We start from the raw sequence: 18550 nt of genomic DNA, 5'->3' as shown, positions 1-18550 counted from the left end.
ACAAAAAATTCCTACGATTCGAAGTAGCAGGTCTCCACTACCAATTTTGTGTCCTCCCATTTGGCCTCAAATCAGCGCCTCGCATTTTTACAAAGTGCCTGGCTCCTGTGGCAGCTTACTTGAGACAACAGAATCACCAGGTCTTCCCCTACCTGGACGACTGGCTGGTGAAAGCACCGTCTCTCACAGACGCGCAGCTGTCTTCCAACGCCTGTCTCGATATTTTCCGGAACCTAGGTTTGACTCTCAACTTCGAAAAATCTACTTTACAACCCACCAGGATAATAACATTCCTGGGGGCCACTATAAACACCATTTCCTCCAAAGCTTTCCCGTCTCAGGAAAGAAAAAGCAAACTGATGACTCTAGCTACCGCAATATCTTCAAAACAAACCATCAAAGTAAGGATTTTCAAATCTCTTCTAGGGATGATGTCTTCCTGCATTCTACTCATCCCTCACTGTCGGCTCCGAATGCGCCCCCTTCAGGAGGCCCTGACCAAACAGTGGACCCAATGTACAGATTCCTTCGAGGATCACATAGTCATCACTCGATAAATATCCGAGACGCTGGGTTGGTGGATGAAGCACAAGAACCTATCCAAAGGTCTCACGTTCTTGTTACCAGAAACTCCACACGTCATAACGACGGACGCATCTCTCGAAGGATGGGGTGCAGTCCTTCAAGACTTACAAATCAGCGGCAGATGGTCGGAGCAAGAGAAGGCTCTGCATATCAACCTCCTAGAACTACGTGCAGTCCTTCACTCCCTACAGGCATTCCTCCCTCGCATCAAAAATTCAGCAGTGCTAGTGAGGACGGACAACACGACCACAATGCACTACTTAAACAAGCAGGGAGGGACACGCTCGCTGACGCTGTCTCGCGAATCACAAAAAATTTGGAACTGGCTACTGCTCAACAACATCACATTAACATCAGAGTATGTCCCAGGAAAAGACAACGTCATAGCAGACGCTCTCAGCAGACAGAGGTCAATGTCCCACGAATGGGAACTGAACCAACAAGTTCTAGACAACATCTTCTCGGCATGGGGAAAACCACAAATAGACCTCTTCGCCACCAAGGAGAACAAAAAATGCCACAGCTTCGCAAGTTGGCATCCCCAACAGAGGTCATTAGGAAATGCATTTTCCATCGCATGGCGCAACGTGTTTGCGTACGCATTTCCGCCATTTCCCCTGATAAGCAGAGTCATCCGGAAAATGAAAATGGAGCATTGCACATTGATTCTCATTGCCCCATACTGGCCGAGACAACATTGGTTCGCGGACCTCCGTCGCCTCTCAGTCCGACCTTCAATCCAACTGCCTCAACATCCCTCTCTACTCTCGATGTCCACAGGCCAGATACTCCACCCGAATCTGAAATCTCTCAGATTATCGGCTTGGCTCCTGAGTACCGAGAATTCTGTCACCTAAGCATCCCGCAGGAGTGCAAGGAAGTCCTAGCTAAAGCAAGAGCAGTTAGCACGAACAAAACTTATTCCTTGAAATGGAAACGATTTTGTATTTGGTGTAAAGACAACAATATACACCCTTTCAGGATCACTCCAGAGCAGATACTGCCTTATCTCCTGCATCTGGCCCAAACAGGTCTTGCGCATGCTTCCATCAGGGTACACCTGGCAGCAATCTCACGCTTCACAAGGTCTTCAAAAGGCCCTTCACTATGGTCCAACAGACTGATAAAACAGTTTCTTAAAGGGCTTTACAGATCTTTCCCTAGACCAAGGCGAATACCACCAACGTGGCATCTGAATATTGTACTCAATCAATTAATGAAACATCCATTTGAACCTATCCATAGGGCAGATATCAAATACATTTCATGGAAAACTGCACTTCTTTTAGCTTTAACATCAGCCAGAAGGGTCAGTGAGTTACAAGCTCTTTCGATACAGGATCCTTTCTTGCAATTTAGAGAGGACAGAGTCATATTAAGAACCAACCCCCGTTTCATTCCTAAAGTCCCCTCGGACTTCCATCTCAATGAACCGCTTGTGCTTCGCTCATTCTTCCCGAACCCAGGCACAGTGGCTGAAAGATCTCTTCACTCTTTGGACATTAAGAGATGTCTAAAATTTTACCTGGACAAAACGAAAGCTTTCAGAAAGACAAAACAACTTTTCGTTGCCTTCAGCAGGCCGAGAAAAGGCATGCCACTCTCCAAACAATCCATTTCCAGATGGATATCGGCAGTAATTGCATTTTGTCATGACAAAGCCGGACGTCCATTACATTCCTCAGTCCGAGCACATTCCACGAGAGCTGTGTCCACATCGGCAGCACTATTCGCTGGTGTACCGATTCTGGACATCTGCAGAGCGGCCACATGGAAATCGCCGCACACCTTTACCAGACACTACTGCCTGGACACGGAACTGATGCAGGATGCAGCTGTGGGCCAAGCTGTACTTCGCCATCTCTTCCAGTAAGATGAGCCCTCCTACTTCCCACCGTCCTGCAATGGTATGCACATTCATTTACTTTACTCTTTATATTACTGATGGTATCTAGTCACATGATATGTATTATCTCAGACAGTTATATTCCATCGCATATGTGCATAATGTATTGCTTGCTATTCTGATTCAGGCATGTGAATCTATGAAAGACACCCATAATACTGGATAAGAAATGCGTTACTTACCTGTAACAGCAGTTATCCAGTATTGGTGTCTTTCATAGATTCACATGCAACCCTCCCACCTCCCCAGGAAGGGCTCATCTCTCACTACAGAGCATATGTTACGTCTACCTAGCTTGGTGCGTACGAAAATCTGAGAGACTGAGGCTCCTGGCAGGAAGGTTCTAGAGGGAGGTGGTAGCTGATTGGCTACCTTTGGAAATTTGGTCCTTTTTACAAAAGGACATAGATAGGCTACTAAGGCAAGGCCCTTAGGCCTACTTTTCTCTATGTATGTCTATAGGACATTACTTTTCTATTACCGGGGCTCCCATCTCGACGACGGGGAATGATTCAGGCATGTGAATCTATGAAAGACACCAATACTGGATAACTGCTGTTACAGGTAAGTAACGCATTTCTTCCTGCTGCTCACACACTGTGCACGCTAACCCTAACCCTGCACTAGCCTATGCACATATACTGCCCACTATGCTTAAAAACTCTTACAATCTCTGCTTACCAACTACCCTATTTAGGTTCCGACTGTTCCACTCGCACACTGGCCCTGGTTTTATTTTTTAACTATTGTAATCCCCGTTCACACTCCCCGTTCTAACTTCCAGTCCTCATTATTTCAGTGCTGCCCAGGACAGCTCCTCAGCATCACTCGGCGCCACCCCAGCGTCACTCGGCGCCACCCCAGCGTCACTCGGCGCCACCCCAGCGTCACTCGGCGCCACCCCAGCGTCACTCGGCGCCACCCCAGCGTCACTCGGCGTCACTCGGCGCCACCCCAGCGTCACTCGGCGCCACCCCAGCGTCACTCGGCACCACCCCAGCGTCACTCGGCGCCACCCCAGCGTCACTCGGCGCCACCCCAGCGTCACTCGGCGCCACCTCTGCGCCACCCCAGCGCCACTCTGCGCCACCCCAGCGCCACTCTGCGCCACCCCAGCGCCACTCTGCGCCACGACCCCAGCACCACCACCACCACCCCATCACTCGGCGCCACAACCACCACAACCACCACAGCACCACCACCACCACCCCAGCACCACCACCACCACATCACTCAGCACCACCACAGCACCACCACCACCACCACCACAGCACCACCACCACCACACCACCACCACCACAGCACCACCACCACCACCACCACAGCACCACCACCACCACCACCACAGCACCACCACCACCACCACCACAGCACCACCACCACCACCACCACACCACCACCACCACCACCACCACCACCACACCACCACCACCACCACCACAGCACCACCACCACCACCACAGCACCACCGCACCACCACCACCACCGCACCACCTCTGCACCACCACCTCTGCACGACCACTCGGCGCCACCACATTATCACTCAGCACCACCACATTATCACTCGGCACCACCACCACAGCACCACCACCTCTGCACGACCACTCGGCGCCACCACATTATCACTCGGCACCACCACCACCGCACCACGGTGTGGCGCCGCGGCCAGGGCGACTGACGCTGGAATCTGGGGACCACGGTTCGATCCCCGGCTCCGGCGGCAGGTTAGCCCAGCACCATGTGACTCTGGGCAATAGCTCGCTTAATCTTCCCGACGGCCCCCAGCGCCTAGAGACCCTTACGGGTGATTGTGTGCTTTACAAATGTGGACTTTTACTTTACTTTACCACCACCACCACCTCTGCACCACCACCTCTGCACCACCACAGCATCACTCAGCGCAACCCCAGGTTATAGGTGTCACATTTGCGAAAGTGATAACTATTGGCATTGTAAATGACAAAGCTATTAATTTAGCTATTTTCAAAACCAACACATAAATAAAAAATTGTCATTTACAAGTCCAATAGCTCAAACGTTCCTAATGCGAGACCTATTGCATTGCAAATGCTTGTTCCCAAATGTTGTTCTCCAGTCCCCATCATTTTTCTCCAATGTGGGCAGCTCTGGCCGTCCTAAGAGATGTCCGCATAATCATCAGTCACTACAGTCTAACGCAATTACGTTTTTGTCTCCTACTCTGTACCAAGACGTACAAATCGTATCCAAGGCCTCAGCATGGCTTGCGTGCTGGTGCTGTATGTGCATGCTGGTACGCACGATAGCACAAGGGAACGTGCAGTTGGGCACACTGAAATGCCGAAGTCAAACAGTTGCTGATAGCACGTGAACACCGTATGCGAAATCTATTCTAGCGATTTTCAAGCTTTTCTCACCCACATATGGTTCTCTTTCACAAGGTTTTTAAAATGTCCATTTAATCCTGCCTTCATGAGCCTCCTGGTGGTATTTCCTGATTGTGTTCTTCTTTCCCAGTTGAAACCATGATTGACCTAGTTGTAAGTCCCCTTCTTCTACTCTAGCCTACAATCTACCTTCCAACCTGCAACTCTCCAAACCCCCTCTCCACTGAAGCTGCGCTGGCTCTTATCCTACTGCTCAATCTCGTGCAACACCTCACTCTTGCACAGCACTTAATGGTACATAGCTTGAACAGCACAATTCAATCTTCCACAAAAGCACACGCATACAAACTTACACAAGTGACCTTGGACTCCCTTTTCTAGACCGTTGGTGGCCTTCGCTAAGTTTTCCAAAGTAAACTTTTAGCCATCCTTAAGACACACGTGAAATTCAGGGGTGAATATCCGAATGGGAAACTCTTCGACCATGGCTTGGTCACTTGTTTCATTCCCCAGGTCTTCCTCCTCTCTCCTACGTTGGTTTGCTTGTCAACGGAATCTGAGAATCTTGATGGAGGATTCTGACCTCTTCAGTCACAGATATGCAAGCAATACTTCATCTACTATTGAAATATCCTCCATTGAAGATTAATGTGTAATAAAAACATAGCTATCAAATCAACAGAACTGTGTGTCGACAAATGTTCTTAAACTCAATCCATAAACCGCTAAATTTATGATAATATCCACAACTCAATTAAAAAAATAACGAATTCCTAGTCTCACCCAAGGTAAAAAATCTGGGATTTTGGCTGAACTAAACCAACATTTATGCATGAGCTCTAGTATTGAACACTCACTAAAGAATACCAGAACCTCACTGATCTGTTGGAAAAAAAACACACACACACACTCCCCTCTCTTTTGCTTCACCAGAAGACTTCTGCTGAGTGGTATGGTCTTCACTAATATCTTGCAGGACTACAGACCTCCTACTGTAGCCAGTCTTTCAAGAGCTTCAGTCATACCTCAGAGCTATTTTACATTCTGCTTCAATACTTACATTACATAAAAGAAAAAACATTAAATCCTGACAAGGCTCTATATTCTTCAGCACACTTCAACACACTCTCCTGGCTCACTTCATCTTTGACGATATCTGGAGGCAAAAAGAAAAACCTCATGGTTAAAGACCATCTAAGACTTCGGACTAGGAAATTCAATTCTCATGGAGCCACATCATCCTTTTTCGGAACCTGTTCTCCGATGTGGATCTCTGTTCCTAAAGATGTCTGGTGTAAAAATCTTCAATTTAGGAGGAAATTGAAAACATAACTATATAACCACTTTTCCTGCATCTACAATTTCACCCCTCACCATACCACCCCTACATGTCCGCTTAAAAATTATTTCTTATGAACATTTTACACTCTACATTTTAAAAAGAATAACTGATTTAAAATTATAACAACTGTTGTTCTCCCTCACTCTTGTGTTTGGATGATTATATTGTAAAGAAAACTTCTGTAGTTTTGTATGTATGCATGCATCTTGTATTGTGTAGCAACCTGTGTATTACTTTGCCGCTAGACTTACTGTTAGATAGGCTTTATTTGATAAACCATTTATCATAAAAGCATTTTACAAATTAAAAAAATTGTAAGGCAAATTTTTAAAAGACAGTTAGAAATTCTGCACGAATAGTAAAATATCATAGAATAAAGCAGATAAAAGAATATCATATCTTTAAAATAGTCATAAGTCCATAGATCCAAGGTTTCCATTGCAGATGAAAGGGAGGTTTCGAACCATATTGTTCTAGACTTACTGATCATGCTGTCCACAACAGTGAAAGGTCTAGTATTTGCGTGGCAAGACTACATGCATCTCTTAAATATTTCAGGTGACTTTGTCTGCTACTACCCTATGTTGATTAATTGCAGGGACTTTTTACCCAGTGTGATATGGCTGGAATACATTGTCATTGAGCTATGTTGGTATAATATGTTTACAAATGTGCAATCCAATCACATTTTACACAAGCTGCAAAATCTAATCATCTTGTACCCATGTAAAGGAGAAAAAACACTAATGGACATTACACCATTGATGCCTTTTTGGACTCCACACTGTGATTGCTGTCGGTAGAACTTCAGGGTCTCGGTTTGTTGGGATGTCATTGATGCAACACTTGGAGTTGGGCCATCTCATCCAACACAAGATTCGCTTCACTCAATTGTCAGCCCAGCTGGTGGCAATAGTGCTTTCTCTTGGTCAAATTAATCGCGTAGCTGCAGATCGTTCTGTCCAGTTTGGGGCTTTTTAATAGTGATAACCAACTTCAACTCAGGAGTGTTCTCCAAGAACGCTTTACCAACAATAAACTCAGACTTTGGTGCTTGTAGTTGAAGTTGCGTTCAGTGCAGCACTTGCTAAGTTACTAATGCCTTCTGCCACCTCCGGCACATTGGAGCGTATCACCTAAAACGTGAAGCGACCCTAAAACTGCTTCCATTTTTCCTGCAGTTCTTCTGAGCACAAGTCATCGGCCAGGAGAGAATAAATCGAGACAGTTATCAGTGAAGGCCCTTGCACATTATAAGTAAGAACCTGCTACTCATTGTTTACATGTAAATGTATGATTTGTCCATTGACACAATACAGCACTGGAAGTCCCTAGCTTTGATTCAGAGGCTGTGTCTGCCATCTCCTGTGGTTAGGATTCCTTCACTATGTACATGAGTCACCCAGACTCACTTAAAAAGCAGGTCCAAATTAGGTCCAGATCTACTAGATCCATGACTGATTCTAAGGGATATGGTGTATGTATATATAAGTAATCTAAAGGGACCTGTCTGCTTTAGAAGTGCCTTTCGTGAAAATCGTACATCATGGTGGACACCCATATGCTCAAATTCTTCCATGCCGGATAGGTACATAAAACGTGGTTTGCGATAGGGCAATATTCTAGGAGCAGACAATTCGATAGAACTCCTAATCTATTAGCAGGCCTTGATCAATACTCTTACCTCTGGGCACTTATGGGTGCTGTCCTGCTACCTAATGGTGGTATCTAAAACAGAATTATTAGATGTTTGTATCTTGGAACAGACCACAAGCGGGCAACCTTCATAACAGGCCCATTGCTGCACTCAGAGGAAACCTCCTAGTCCACTTCCATGCGAGTAGGCTTCTCCATTCTTTAAGATGTTGCGGAACTGTAAGTTCTCAACCCTGTGTTCGGGGCCTGGTGTTGTCTGAAGGTAGACTCCTTTTCAACTTGTCTGTATACCATAATGTTCGCCTCTTGGATGGGCAGGGCCTGTTATCCCTAGTGAATGGCCTGTGGTGGTGGTGCACACCTTTGTTTACTCTTGTCATCCACGTGGCTCGAGCACAGCCTTGTAAAGTGATGTTTTCAGACCTGCTGAGTCTTGTTCTGAGAGTCAGTGCTCCTGTCTGTGCAGAAGGGGAGGTTGTTACTCCTATCCCAACCAATGCGCAGCTTCAAGCCAGGGTTCTAGAGGAGCAAGCTTTATCAAATGGGCTTCTCTTCTTTTATCAAATGGGCTTCTCTTCTCTCCAGGGGCACTACAAAGCTGTAGAGTGCGGGAAAGTTGCCCCAGTGCATCTGTACATGCAGGTGTCACTTGTCAAAGTGTAGCACGATGGCGGTGTCTTCACACTGCTTCACCAGTGTACTTTGTCTTGTGAATTTTTATTTTGGAAGTAAGAATTGCACCCTGTCCCTCCGACCCTACTAATTAAATGGCAGGGAAAAGACAATTAGCCAATTTCATGATTGGTAAACCAATGAAATGTAGTGTGAGCAACATATAAACGGCGTAACCACGGGCTGAGGCTGTAACTTGGTGGCCCTTTGTGTACAGATGTCAGCGTGGACTCTGCGTGCTGCAGCTGTGCAGGTAGTCTAAGTATCTTCTGTGCAGCTCCGACTCTTAATGTCTCTCACATTTGTGTTCTCTGGCTGTCCCTGTGATTGGTTTCTCACATGCGATTCAACTTCAGACTATCCCTGGATTCACTTTACTAACCTGGGGTCTGAGTTAGAGTTTGGCGGAGGGAATTCTCCATCACCAGCATGACTAGTATCCTATACAAATGTTGTAGAGTATAATGCACTTGTAATTCGGTGGCCAGGATATATGTAATGTTTGTGACTTGGTAACCTGTCCCCCCAAACCCTGAATCATACCTTTATTCATGCCTGTGGAGTTTGCACCCTGGTTGTTATGGCGTGTGCGCCCATCTTCTTGCTCACACTCATTCATCCAACCTTTGACCCTCTTTCGCCTTTCAGCAACCATGTGCTGATTCTCCAATCAGGGGAGCAGCAGGATTTGTCAATGTTTTTTTTCTCAAGGAATCAAAACAAGGGCCTACCTTTTGACCGCAATGGGGGTGCTACATATGATGCATCCACGCAGAGCTCTTTTAATAGCTGCAGAAGTGGGATGTGGTACAAACATTGGTTTGTCAGGATACCCACAGACCGTAACCATTTAGTAAACATGGTCTTCTATCGAACTATAGCTGATTTTCAAAAGTGCCCCCCACCCCATCCGACTGAGTTGAAGCATGTGAAACCACCATATTTTCATGACCTGTTGAGATTAGGCACCAGACACAAGAGTTTTAGTCTCCACGTTGCCTATATCTGCGGGGAGTATTGTTAAAAGACTGAGGTGTAGGAATAAGGCGTTTGCAGTGATCACAAATATGTGGGACTATTAGTAAATCAAATACCCAAAGCTCTGCACTTTAGCATGCTTTGAACAAGAGAAAGAGATACCATGATCTTGCCCAACTACCCTTAGTGGTATCCCAACCAGCTGTCAACCTGAAGAACACTGCGGACAGCCTGCACCTATCGCAGTGAGATCCTCGCTGTGGAAGGGACTGGTTTACCAATGGGGCTTGGATGAAAAATGAGTTCACCTCACTACCCAAAGATTACAGCTCCAAGCTTGTGGCACAACCATGGCAATGAGCGCTTGATTCGTGGATGTGCGTTCACAAAAATCACACACTCCTTTTGACACACATACCATGATGTCATGTTTTTATTGTCTAGTGAACGCTGTCCCTTCAGGCTGAAAATGGAGATCTGTTGGCTGCCATGTAGAGGCTGTGCAAGAGAGGACAGCACTCAGGTAAGTCTCTTCTGCAAGTCTACCACTACTTAAAGCTGGGCATAATGACCTTGCCTCTGCCTCCTCTTTCATGTGACCCTTTCTTATGTTCTTTCTTCTGCAGCCTCTGCGGTACGCTCTGACCCCTACGAAGAACAGTCAAACTCTGCTGCCAGGATTAATCTCCGAGGAGAACTAAGGAGGACCACACCAAAGCCCAGAAAGAATTGTCCTTTGGGAGAACTACTGTGAAACCCATGACCCGGCATGTAAACATTGCCACTCATGAAGCCTTCGGAGAGCAGGATTTTGTGTGGACATGATTGGAACACCAGTAATATAAAGAGTTTCGAGTTACAGAGCAAAAGATATAATGTGACCGAAGTTTTGTGAATAAATGCTGTTTGCTTCGGTCTCTTTATTATGGTGGCCTTGAGTTGCTCCTCTTGTCTCCATTTTTGGTTTTTGCTGCATGTCTGCTCAAAAAGTTGCCTTACTTTGGGGTTGGGATGGGTGTAGAGCCCAGACATTAATTCTCCACTTTCTGTCACACCCTACTTATGATTAAAACACCACGGGACAGCTGAAAATTCTTTTTGGCTCTGGATTGCAGGAATGTTGTTCTGAGCTTGTCGGCAAGGATGCCGTTATGGTTCATCTAAACCCTTCCAAAACATTTTATAAGTTTATCGATTCATGTGATTTAAACATTCCACTCCATACACTGGAGTGGTAATTTAGTACGTTTGTCCTCTTTGATCTACCGCTAATCCGAAGCGCTGGTGAAACATCGGATGTGACCTTCTTTACCCAAATGTGTTAATCCCTTGAATATTGACACCAGTGTAATACATTAGTGACTTAAAAGCTCTGAAGGCTTCCCCTTAAATCCACTCTCCACAGCTGGTGTTACACTTTACCTATAGTTTTTCACCAGCAGTGGAGGTTTTATACCATTATGTGTTAGGAACTGATCAATCTAAATTTGACCATGCTGCGAAAGCACTTTTGGTAAAAAAAATTGTTGCAATTTGTAAAGTTGCTAATATTAAACGCCTCTTAAAGAGTATTCTAAAGCTCCTGCGACTTGAAGATATTTTTGAAAACATTTAGCCTTGTAGGAAGGACATGCATAATGTTGCCCATGCTTCCTTATCTAAGGCGGTTATAGATGCCATCTCACCAGTGATCTCCAGTAAAGCTGGAGGATTTAAAAGATTAGTTTTACTTCTCTTTCCTTGTGTTCTTGATCTGCTGGCTAAGACGTTCAACCTGTTTAATTACTGATGGAGTTATGAGAATCTATCAAAGCATTACTATTTAGAGAATCTTCCATTTTTTTTAATTTTTATTGCCGGAATGCGTTTCCTCATAGTTTGACCACAGCAGTCTGAAGCTCTAAGCGCATGTAATTAAAGATAGTGCTACGAAAAGGTAAAACATTTGTACTCAGTTTTTTCCATGTCTGATAGTTGTGGTTGTTTTCCTGTAATACTCTTTGGAATAGGGAGGGAAGTTGTTTTGCCTCTTAAAATGTTCATTTGTGTTGGACTCATGCTACAGTTATTGTATTTTTTTAAATAATATAGTATTACGCGTTTGTGAGCGCAAGATGCAACGTCATGTGTACATTCTAGTTCTAACACGTTTACTCTATTAAAGTTATTTGCAAGTTTTTCATGTGTTTGGTTCTTGTTAATGCCATGATAGATTTTACTAAAATAACCAGTTTCCACACCTGTTGGAAAGGACCAATGTTTAAATCAACAGTTTGGTAGTAAAAATCAGGTGCCAAAATAAAAACCTGAATGCCAAGCCAGCAAAATAGATGTTTTCAGATGGGTGCACACTCCTCTCCGTACATTAAGCAGGACAGCATCTGTTGATGGAACATGTTAATACTTGGAATCACAGAAAAAATATTGAAGCTGCAGCACCTTGCCCACATCTCCTGCGCTCTCTTCCTGTGCCTTGTTTTTATCATTCAATCAAGTTAAATAATTTCATGTCTGTGAACCTTCTACACATGACTTTCATGGTGATGCAATTGACGCCTTCATATCGGTTTGGGCTTGAATACCTTGCACATATTGGTATTGAGTCACCCATTTCTCATGTGCTATCCTCCTGCCTGGTTCAGGACGAACTTACGCAAGTCTCCTGTCACGTTATCTTTAGATGTGTCTCAAACCAGATTAGAGGTGTCTGTGTGTGAAACTAAGGAAATCTTTGAGAATATTGTTTAGTAGATGATTGCAGGACAGCTAAATGCTCAACAAATCACTTTGCAGTAGCGGACTTGTGCAAAAGCATCATCAACATGATTTCCTAAAGCAAATGCTCACTCTAAATTTGAAATGAAAAATTGGGAATTTCCTAATTCTTTAATAAAATACAATACTGGTAGTATGCCACAGCCAACCAAAATCCTCCTTTGCTGGAAACGATAGACTTTCCTTGAGTGCACGTCCCAGATCACTACAATAGTTCATTTGTTTTGATGGGTCTCAAGGATTTGTATTCTCTAATTCCATTTTTGCCTGTTTCCATTTTCTCAGTTGATTCTCTACCATTATCAGTGTTTCAGACCTTTGCAGTGGCATGAACTCTGATATCTGGTGTGAGGAGAAAGCACGTCCAGCAGTTGTTTCCCCATTGTTACAATTCCTGTCACGCTCAACATGTGGAATGTCTACTGGGTAGTGTACCAGGCATTTTAATGTTTTTAGACTGCTATAAATGAATTTTAAGTAGAAGCCAGTGTGTGTGTGTGTATATGACCGTTTCAAAGCTATGCTACGTAGATGGCTTTCTGCTCCCTGAGCCATTGTCCTTTCCCGTCAGCTAGGCTGGATGTTTGTGTGCTATGTGGCAATGCATGCCTGTGTTTTAGAAGGTTGTATTGTCCCTCCCACACCCCCATATCCAGTTTTCACAGTCATGTCTTTTGCTCCCTCCCACATCCCCTTGCTAACCGCCAGCCTCTGTGCACAGCTCCAATCTCCCACTTATGCTTCACATAATTTCAGATGCAGACACACTAAGCATATTCATGCAGCTCCTGCTTTCCTCTAGTTTGATCTTGAGACTATTCTATAGGGATGCACAGCTCTGTACTCACTGCCCACCTTTTGCTCCATTATGATTCTCCTTAGACTCGTATTCCCTTGCCCCCTAAGCTCCCTACCAGTGCTGGTCTCATCCTTTGACCTGAACTGCTACAGCTTTTTTGGTTACTCACATTATACTAAAACTTTACAAACCATCTGATCTTGATTCCTGTACATGTGGCCAGTGCCTCATAGCTGACAATTTGATGCTAACAAAGTGAGCTGAACGCAGTGAGTTGGCCCCAGTTCCCCACCCTCTTTACCTGGGGCTGGTCCTCTGACCAGTCTATGGCCTGTTCAGACAAGTCCTTGCTCCTCAAGGCCCTGTATCGCTCTTCCCCACTGCCCCTCACTCTCTCCTCATCTCTCATGATTTCTTGCTCTGTCTGCCTCTCTTGCACCCTCTGGCATCTTTTTCTTTCTCGCACCCTCTGGCATCTTTTTCTTTCTCGCACCCTCTGGCATCTTTTTCTTTCTCGCACCCTCTGGCATCTTTTTCTTTCTCGCACCCTCTATGCGTTTTTCTTTCTCGCCCCTTCTGTGCGGTTTTCTTTCTCGCCCCTTCTGTGCGGTTTTCTTTCTCGCCCGCCTCTGTGCGGTTTTCTTTCTCGCCCACCTCTGTGCGGTTTTCTTTCTCGACCCCTCTGTGCTGTTTTTCTCGCCCCGTCCCTCTGTTTTTTGCCTCTTTTCTCGCTCTCGTCCCTCGGTTTTGTGCCTCTTTTCTCGCCCCTCGGTTTTGTGCCTCGTCCCTCGCTTTTGTGCCTCTTTTTTCGCCCCTCGCTTTTGTGCCTCTTTTCTCGCTCTCGTCCCTCGATTTTGTGACTCTTATATTTGTCGTACTTCTGTGACTTTCACAGCTTGCCCTCCCCACTCCAGTGCTTTTTTCCTCCTGCCCCATCGCCCTCTAGTTACCTGCTTTCCTGCATCAAATCCTTTTTACCAGCCCTGCCCACTTCCCTTCTGTGCTCCTCCCCTCTCCCCGGACCTGCTTAATGGTTGGTGCAGGAGCACCAATGGGAAGTCTGGCTGCTCCTGGACCGCACCCAGTGCTTCAATTCTCTGTTGGATCACACTTAGCTGCTACGTTATAGTGACTGTGCACTCGCTCAACTCAGGACGCCAATCCACCTGCTGCTACCGCTCTGTGACCCACAGCACAGTAGGACCTTTCTCTTGCTCCCACTGAACCTACACCAACTCTCCATCAAATGTTACCTGTACCCCACATCGCTCTCACAACCTCCCCAAACACCACGCCTAACCTTCAGTGAACTCTCTCAAGAAAGTTCAACACCCACCGCTCACTTAAAAAGCACACTATTGAAATTTGGGACCTACTCAAGACCGCACACTAGTCTTCTTTGTAATGGAAACCTGTGCCAACATTGCTGTGACCATCCCAACAGGATATAGAATTGTTTGCCAGAACTGATTCAAGTAAGCTGTTCGGGTTGGACTCCATCGTTTTTTAATCTTAGCCTCTGACAACAGAATCAGCAGCCACCCCATTTACATAAACTGACCACAACATCCATTTCAAAATCTCCATGCTACAAGCCAAGCGTGCATCAACCAACCCAGCTGGAACTAGAGCAGAAAATAATGGAAACTTAAGTGTGCAGTGTCACACTAACTACTGATGCTCTGGCATTCATGAACTCACAAACCTTGCAGAACTAACCAACAGGCCTCCTGGTGCATGGAAGAACTTTGCGTCTCCAAAAAAAAATACTGCAGACAGCTGGAAAGGAATCGAAGAGCCAGCCATGACAACCTCTCAAACTACTTGAACCACAAAAATGAAAAGATCTTTAGTAACTTTGAAAAAAACTGAACCCTGTAGGAAGCTGGCTCTGCACACACTATACTCTACTTTGATATAGTATATACAGAGCCCAGTGGATCCCCAAAGGTTTACTGAGGTAAAAGTAGATTATCCCTTACTCTCTGTGGTTGTGTGGGTGAGCAGTAAGGCTTTATCAGAGGGCAGTGTTTTTTTCTCAAACCTTTATTTTTGTTGTAGGGAGTACATGGATATCGTCTGCCCTAAAAAAGGAAACCGTATCATCATACCATCTCCAAATTTGTTAACAGGTTAAACCTTGTCACACGGCCCCTCAGCCCACATCCCTTAGTTGTAGTTTACATATTCATCCATTCGGGCATTTCACATTTTGGTAGATCCCTACATTTTATACTTGTATCCCCTCCCTCCCCCCCAACTATGTTCCATAAAACCAAGAAAACAGTCCCCAACTTGGAGCTTGCCACATCGTATCCTACCAGGCACTTTAATGTGTAGTCAATGATCGCCATGTCCAGAATCTCACCCTTCCACCCTCCCGCCTTCAACAGTATTCATCATCACAGCACATTGCACATCCCTTCTGCTGCCCCTTGGCCGCTTCTGAACTCCCCTAGCTATGTCCGCACGGAGTCATGTTTGGTTGCTAGCCAACCCGCTATCCTCATTATCCCGCCCATTCGACTCTCCCAGTCCCGCTTCCAGCCCACGATAATGTCTCCACTTGGCCCACACCCTCCTGAACTTCTTGGGGCAGCCTCTCGCCTTGTATGTCACCCTCTCTGCTACCATGTAAAGATCTAAACCCCTTCTCCATTCCTCTATCTCTGGTGGTTCTGTGGCTCCCCAGTACTTCGCTATGTCTCGCTTAGCCACTACTAGTGCTAATACTAGGAATATGAGTTGCGGGCGTGGCAGGTCCACCTCGTTTGACATGCCCAGCAATGCTAGCTTCGGGTCCTGTACCAGTTCTAAGCCTAATACCTCTCCCAATTCCGTGAAGATGTGTGCCCAGTATACTCGTATTTTTTCGCAGGACCATATGGTGTGATAAGTCTCCTCTTTGTTGCCGACATCTGAGGCATGTGGGATCGGTTATTTTCCCGGTCTTGAGGAGGCGTACCCTATCGAAGTAGGTCCTATGGAGCACATTCCTTTGGATAAGCCGTAGCCGCGACTTGATCGCCACCTCCCGGGGGTGCATCAGGACCATCTCCCAATCTAAGTCTTCCATCTCCCCCACCTCCGCCTCCCATATCCCTCTTAGTTTCAGTAAGTCACCCAGCATGTGGTTTGTTAGTGTCTTATATGTGAGGGAGACCGCCTGGTGGACCATCTGTTCCTGGAGAAGTCTACCTTCTAGTGGAGTGTATTCCGGTATGTCTGCTAGTGTAATATTTTGTGTCCTCCACGCATGAGCAAACTGAGTGTGTTTAAACATTTGTGAACGATGTAATCCAAATTCCGTCTGTAGCATGTGAAACGACTTCAGGTCACCCCTGCATATCACATCTCCAATATGTGAGATACCTATGTCGTCCCACCTTTGGAACCCTTTCAGTTTCTTTATTTCTGTCAGCCATTGGCAATGCCAAAGCGGGGTCTGACTTGTCAGTCCCCCCCCCCCCCCCCCCCAGCCCATGCGTTTCGTGGCTCGTGTCCATGCCCTCAGGGTGATCGTTGTGGCTGGTAGGAGCGACCTCCGCATCTTTCCCCCGTATAGGTAGTAGAGTATATTATGGGGAGACAGTTTATGCCTCTCCAGCGCATAGGTCGGGTGGTCTGCTGGGGTGTGTATCCAGTCATTGATAGGTGTCAAGTGTTCCGCCCAGTAATACGCCTCCAGGTTGGGTAGCGAGATCCCCCCACTATATTGGTGTCGTTGGAGTGTTTGGAGGGCAATTCGTGGTTGCTTCCCCAGCCACAGGAACGAACGGAGGTCTGCATGTATGATGGAAAGTGTGGTGACCGGGAGCGGGTAGTATTCATTCTGGAGGGCATAAAGGAACTTGGGGAGAGTAATCATCTTATACATGGCCGCCCTGCCTAGTAGGGTGAGCGGCAGTAGTCTCCATCTGGTCATGTCCTCACGAGCGTCCGTCATTACTCGGTCTACGTTATTGCGAAATGAAAGTGCTCTATCTAGAGTAATATATATGCCCAGGTACTGAAAGCCGTCTACGGTGGTGAGCAGCTGCTCGGGTATGGCCCCCCAGTTGTGAGTCCCCCTTGGGTCGTAGAGAACTGACTTGTTCCAGTTGATGGTGTGGCCTGCCCTCGCTCCAAAGTCCTTCAGCTCCATGAACAGCGCAGGGATCGAGTTCTCGGGTTTGGTAATATACAGTAGCACATCATCAGCGTATAAAGATATTTTTTCCTGTGTTCCTCCCAATGTGTCCCACGTGAAACCGCTGATGTCTGCGTTTTGCCTGATCCTGGCCGCCAGGACCTCGATCGTTAGCGTAAAGAGGAGAGGGGACAGAGGGCACCCCTGTCTCGTTCCCCTGGAGATCTGAAACTCTCGGGATAGTCGGCCATTCACTCTGATGCGCGCTTTCGGTGCCGTGTATAGTAACTGTATCCACCCCTGGCATTTCGGGCCTACTCCGAACCGCTGTAGCGCTGCCATGAGAAAGGGCCGATGTACTGCATCGAACGCTTTTTCGGCGTCCAAGTATAGGAACCAGTGGGGCTCCTCTCTGTCCTTAACTTCTTGGAGCCAATTGTGCGTGCGTCTAAGGTTCAGCTTAGTCGCCCTGTCCGGTAGGAATCCGGATTGGTCCGCATGTATGAGATCCGGAATCACCGACCTCGTGCGTGTCGCCAGGACCGTAGCTAGAATTTTCACCTCCATGTTTAAGAGGGAGATGGGGCGGTAGGAGGCACATTCGTCCTTGGGCTTTCCCTGCTTGTGGATCGGGACTATAGTGGCCATTGTGAGGTCTGGTGGTAAGTGGCCTTCCCGGTAAGAAGCAGCGTACATGGCTTTGAGATGGCGCGCCAATAGATCCGATGTGCGATTAAAAAATTCCGCTGGGAATCCATTGGGTCCCGGCGTTTTCCCTGTTTTAAGTTTGTTTATGGCGTCCGATATCTCTTCGAGTGTGATTTCCGCCTCCAGCGTTGTGCTGGTGTCGGCCGTCAGTGTGGGTAAATCAACCCCTCCCATGTACTGAAGTGCCTCTCCCTCCGTCCCGAGTTCCCGCGCGGTATAAAAGCGTGCGTAGTGGGACGCAAAAGCGTCCGCTATCTCCCTGTCAGTATGGACCAGGTCGCCGTCTGACTTTCTAATCTGTTCCACCCATCTTGCTGCCCTCTCCTTTCTGCTTAACCAGGCTAGGAGCTTGCCCGACTTGTCCCCTACATCGTACAACCGATGGAGAGTTGCCAGGGATTGTGTCCGTGCCTCATTGGAAACTATCTCCCTATATTCCCGCTGTTTGTCTAGCAGTCTTCTCAGGGTGGTCTCCTCTTTATGAGTCTGGTATTCCCCTTCTAGGTGCAGTATCGTGTTTTCTAGTTCCGTTGTCTCCGCAAGTTGCTTCCTCCGTTCCGCCCTCAGCCTACTCTGTACCCTGTCCCTGAGAACCGTTTTCAGTGCCTCCCAGAAGGTTGAGCCGGAGTCGACT

At 46.6% G+C, this 18550-nt stretch overlaps 1 protein-coding gene across 2 annotated transcripts in view; it reads left to right on the top strand.

Annotated features, from left to right (window-relative positions):
* LOC144799079 (uncharacterized) overlaps positions 1-11682 on the top strand; it is a 75403-nt gene extending 63721 nt beyond the window's left edge. For both annotated transcript variants that reach the window (XM_078670266.1, XM_078670265.1), the window contains 2 exons: positions 9950-10028; positions 10132-11682. The gene's annotated coding sequence lies outside the window, so the exon portion shown is untranslated. The remainder of the gene's footprint in view (positions 1-9949; positions 10029-10131) is intronic.
* The last annotated feature ends 6868 nt before the right edge of the window (positions 11683-18550 follow it).

Source organism: Lissotriton helveticus, chromosome 12 (assembly GCF_964261635.1).
Source record: "Lissotriton helveticus chromosome 12, aLisHel1.1, whole genome shotgun sequence".
Classification (NCBI taxonomy): Eukaryota; Metazoa; Chordata; class Amphibia; order Caudata; family Salamandridae; genus Lissotriton; species Lissotriton helveticus.
The sequence above is the reverse complement of the archived record's forward strand: the minus strand, read 5'-3'. Positions and strand labels throughout refer to the sequence as shown.